Raw genomic sequence first — 5851 nt, forward strand, 5'->3', positions numbered from 1 at the left:
GGCCATGAGGAATGCTGGTGAGTGGAGCAGCAGCATCCCTAAGAAGTACAGCGGTGGCTCTCCCTGAAGGCCAGGGCAGATGGTAGTGGAGGTCATCCCTGAATTTTTTGAAAGTAATGGAAATGATAAGCAATCCTCTCTACCCATCAGCAATAGAGTCCAGGTGATAGTGGACCACCACCAGCAGCCAGGGTTTGTAATTATTGGAACAGCAGACAAGACTAGAGTCGCAACTAAGTGGGCCTGATCTGTAGGCAGTTGAAGGGATGATTAATAAAACACAGCATCCCTAGATGCAAATAGGTAGGCAAAAAGGGTATTGCTTAACATATATGATAAAATAAAAAGAGTAAGAATACATGATCCAAAATTTGAGGTCAGTCTTCCCAATTTTAAAAAAATCATGATTCCTAGTCAAGATTCCTGATTTAAGCTAATTTTCAGTTCCAGAACCCACTTACAGAAGAGATGGCCCCCAGGGCAGAATCCTGCAACACCATTCCTTCCAAAGGAAGAAAGAACTTCCTCCAGTCCTTACCAAAGGAATCCACAGTCATTTACTTGGGTAAATGTACATTTTACTGTATGCTATGGAAAGAGAAATATCCAGACATTTCAAGGGCCATTAGACCAAGGGTCTGAGTTGACACTGACATTTGGAGACATGTAACATTATCATGTCCCCTTTTTAGAGCAGGGTCACATCCCCATCAGGTAATAAATGGAGTCCTGGCCAATGCCTCACTTACAGTGGATGCATTGGGTCTGCTGACTCACCTGAGGGTCATCTTCATGATACCTGAGTATGTCGTTGGGATTGACATATTTGGCAGTTAGAGTAATCCCTCCATTGAGTCCTTGGTTATAATGGAGAACGCTAAATAGAAGTTTCTGAAGCTGCCTCCTTCCCCCCAGTGACTAAATAAGATAGTACATCAAAAGTAGTATCACATTGGAAGGGGAGATGTACCATGAGAGACTATGGATTCTGAAAAACAATCTGAGGGTTTTCAAGGGGGGCGTTGGAGGTAGGGGGAGCCTGGTGGTGGGTATTATGGAGGGCACGTATTGCATGGAGCACTGGGTGTGGTGCATAAACAATGAATTCTGTTATACTGAAAAGAAATAAATTTTTTTTAAAAAGTAGTATCACATCCTGAGGGGGATGGTGGAAATCACTGTCACTTGTAAATATTTAAACAATGCAAGGGTAGCAGTTCTTGTAATATCCTGCTTAATTAAAAAATTGAGTCCCTGAATTAACTAGATGGATCCTAGAGAATGACTGTAGACTACTGCAAACTCAAACAAGAAGTAGCCCCATGGCTTCAGGTATGTGACCTGCAGTTATTGATTTGGTAAATGCCTTCTTTCCTACCTACAGTTATTGATTTGGTAAATGCCTTCTTTCTATCTGTCAGGAAAGAGGACAGGAAACAGGGAACATTCATATGAAAAAGACAACAAATACATGTACAGTTTTGCCTCAGGGCTATGTTAATCCTCATATCCTCTGTCATAACGGAGTCTAGTGTGATATGGGCCATTTGGACATCTCTCAGGACATGACCATATTGACCTCTTACATCTATCAATATCATCACCCTGATCCAAAATAAGCCTGAGGTGACAAGCATGATGATGACCTTGGTAAGATACATGCTCTAGAGGGTGAGGGAAAAAATGCTTTAAAGATTCAGGGACCGAATAATTCAGTACAGTGATTAGGAAGTCTAATATCAGGACATGTGGGAATATCCTCTCCCAAGAGACAAATTGCTGGATCTTGTAAACTCTACTCCAAACAAGTAAACAAAATCTGATAGGTCTGTTTGGGTTCTGGAGGCAATACATTCCATACACAGAAATATTGCTCTGGCCATATAATGGGTGAAACAAAAACCTTACCCATTTTGAGTAGAGTCTACAGCAAGAAAAAAACCCCACAGTAGATTTAAGCCATGGAGCAAGCAACCAGGATACCTGGCCCATACCATCTGGCAGACCCTGTGTTGTTGGAGGTTTTGGTGATGAAAAAAATGCAGTATTGAATTTATGAAAGAGATGTGAGATAATCACAATGCAGGCCTCTAGAGTTCTAGGGCAAAGCAATGCCAGAGAACATACACACCTTTTGGGAAATAGCTCCTGGCAAGCTGCAGGCCATGTGAGATATAGAATGATTGACCTTGGAACAGTGACCATGCATCTAGAAATGTCCATCAGCTGCTAGGTCCCCATAAAGTCTTAACATCAAGGAGGCCTAGCAGCAATCTGTGGTAATATGGGCATGGCACATCCAGGACCTAGCACCAGCTGAGCCAATAGACACTGCCAAGCTGCGTAAGAAGGCAGCCCCAACTCTCATGTCACCCACCCCAGTTACAGCAGCACCTCTCCTTTGTCTCACACTGATAACCACCCTGAGGGGTTCACCTACAACCAACTGAAGGAAACAGGAAAATCCTGAATTTGGTTTACAGATGGGTTATCTTGAAACACAATGCAAGCCAAAAATAGAAAGTGACTACATGACAGCCTCACTCAGGGGTAACCTTGAAAGATAGTACAGAGGGAAAAAGTACCCAATGGACAGAACTACAAGATGTGCACCTGCTCATCTACTTTGTGTGGGAGAAGCCATGCCCAGGATTAGAATGACTCTTGACAGGCAGTTGTGAATGGCTGGGTCAGTGCCCTGGAAGGAGAAAGATTGGAAAATCTGAAAAAATTTTAAAAAACAGGTTCTGGAATAGAGGTACGTGATTCGGGCGTATGGGAATGGGCATGAATGGTGAAGATTTTTATACGAAATGTTAACATCCATCAGAAAGGATCTACCATGGAAGAGCTACAGGACATCTAGTAAATGAAATGATGTTAACCACTCTTCTTCATCACCTACACTGACAAAATGTGTTCCTAAAAGACGCAGTGTAGTGGCAGGAACTAGAGCAATGCATAGGCCCAAAAGTACAGATGTACTGTCACTCACTTAGGGTGATTTATTTGGCTATTATGCTTCTAAATATTCAAATGGCCAGTAAGAGTAACCAAAGCTGAAGCCCTGGAATGGTAGCATCCCCTAAGGAGACCAGTCAGTCACTTGGTAGTAAGTTTACTGCAGTCAGCTGCATCTATCCTGCAAGGCCAGCAGTTCATTCACATGGGGATAGATACCTATTTTGGGTATGGGTTCATTTTTCCTACCTGCAGAACTTCAGCCAGAACCACTATCCAGGTACTTATGGAACATATGATCCACAAGTGTGGAATCCAACAAGTGAGACCCCCTTTACAACAAAGGAGATACGGGAGTGGACCCATGACTGTAGGATCTATTGGTCATGTCACATAGCACAACATCCAGAAGCAGCTGGCCTCAACACTAGAATGCAGGAAAATAGGGTTGTCCAGGAAGAAGACAGTGAGATTTATTCAAGAGTGATGCCTATGAAGGAAAAGGAAGGAAGCGGTTCTGGGGTAGGAGGGTCTATCAGATGTGGTGCAGACATGAGAAAGATTCTGGCAGCCCAATGAGGGATTTCTGAAGGAAAGGGTCCCATTGGAGGCATTTCATGCTGGACAGAAGTGGCGGGGTTCTGGTACCACTGCCTCACTCAGTTACTGGCCAGAGGCTGGTTTAAACAGAGCATGACCTCAACTCAAAAGCTAAGGCCAGTCCTGAAAGTGCTAACAGCTGGTGGCTGCCCAGTAATTACTCTCCTTGCATCTGGGCAGTAAATACTCTCTTGAAGAGGGATCTGAGTGACACACCTCCTGGGTCTGCCACAGTCCGTCCCTGTATTGTGCTGATCTGCTTCTCCACATGGGTTCAGGGAGAAGCTCCTCCAGGGATCCTGTGGCCGTTAGAATAGGGACACTGGTGGGATAAATTGCAGCCTCCCAACAGCACTTCAACTTGGACTTGGGCTGCAAGTCCAAGTGTACTTCTTGCCTTTCTCTTTCACTATCCATTCTAAATTTCCCTCAGCTATCACCTTGGCAGGTTTTGGTGGTTCATCTGATAGTCGGAGCCAAAACCTCATTCCTGAAAGATCAGAGTCCCCCAGTAAACCATATCCTTCTAGAGTGGGGTTAATGTATATGCTGCTCATTCTGTTACAGTGGCCTAGGGATTATCAGGGGGCACCCAGGTGAGTCATCAGAGTGCCACACATATTCCTCTCTATTCTCATTTTGGAACATTATTTCTATCTCCAGCCGATGAGAGTCAATTATACCTGATGGACTGGCGAGTCTTTTCCTTGGCTGCTTATCATTGGACACAAGGAACACAAAGGGTCCAAGTGTCAATTGTAGCTTATAGGTCAATGGGATCTTTGTTGTGTCCCCTGGGGAGAGTGTAGCCCCTTTACATTGTGAAGCAGAGAATTGTGGAGACAGGAGACACAAAATCCTCTAGCGGGTCACCAGGAGTGATGGCAAGCAAGGCCATTCCTGTTTCTACTCCTTGGTTCCTGAACCCTCTATTTTTCCTATAAGGGACACAGCACCATATAGAAGCCTCCAATTTAATTCGTTCTTTCTGAGTGTCATTTCTGAAATTGTACCTTTAGAAGAGACTTGACAATATGATAAATCAACCATGACTTGGTGTGAGAGTCATATTTACGATCTAATCATCACAAGCCTGTGATGCAGGTACTCTCATTTTCTCCATTTTACAAATGAGGAAACTGAGGCACAGACGGGTTAAGAAGTTTGCTAACCCCAACTCGTAAGTGGCAGGATATTTTAATCATGCCATCCTGCAGAAGAAATATTACAAGCCAAAAGAAAGAGTGTCTAATAGTAAAATTTCAAGCTTGTTGGTGGGCTAATTTCCAGAACCAGTGGAACCAATGATATCTTACTCAAAAATTTTTTTTAACATTCTTTCAAAAGGAATTGCCATTCCAGGGTTTTCCATGGTCTTGATTAGAAGCACTAGCCTTGACAAATATCCTGGTGAGATGCAAGGCTCCTCTGAAATGCTTCATATAATGAGTGCTATGCCATGGCTTTCCATTGTCCTTTACCCCTAGCCTATACTTGACCCTCAGCAGGGACTATGCCTTAATGCTGATCATTTCATTGTGGAAACAGAAAGCCCTAAAACCATCTAAAAGAAACAGTTTGTAGGTTTTAATATGGCTTTCCCCTCTTCTATTCTCTCTAGTGGGATTTACTTACAGGCATAAATATGAAAAATACATATCACATATGATGATTTACAATTATTAAAATTAAATAAGAGAAAATCTTTGGCATTCACATTCATTTTCTTATTCAGAAGAGACATCCCATTCTACTGATTGCAATATAAATAAGTTTGGAATAATGATTGTGATATTCCATTAAACTAATGGATTCAATCTCATAAGTCATTTTTATGGATAAAATTTAAAATACTGTATTAATTCCAAACAGAATACATTTGCAGTTTGTTCTGGGAAAACAGATTACTACATGTAATGTCAACAGTCATTACTTCCTGGTGTTATTTACCTGATCCCAATTTCCTAGCTAATACCACCGTGTGTGTAATGAATAATGCACGGTGTGAAATGTACACTGTGCAAAACACATCGTATATAGTAGTTATTGGAATGTGCCTTGCCTAATAAGATAATTTGTATTTCTTCCCTGCCTCCCACTCCCTTCCCACTATTTTTTTATCTAACATACGCCTAGAAGAAACATTTGATGGGGAAGGGACAGGATTCCAAAGTGAACAAATTTTTTTATTCACATATAATGTATTGTTTCAGGGGTACAGGTCTGTGACTCATCAGTCTTACACAATTCACAGCACTCAGCATAGAACATACCCTCCCCCATGTCCATC

This window comes from Mustela lutreola, chromosome X (genome assembly GCF_030435805.1).
Source record: "Mustela lutreola isolate mMusLut2 chromosome X, mMusLut2.pri, whole genome shotgun sequence".
NCBI lineage: Eukaryota > Metazoa > Chordata > Mammalia > Carnivora > Mustelidae > Mustela > Mustela lutreola.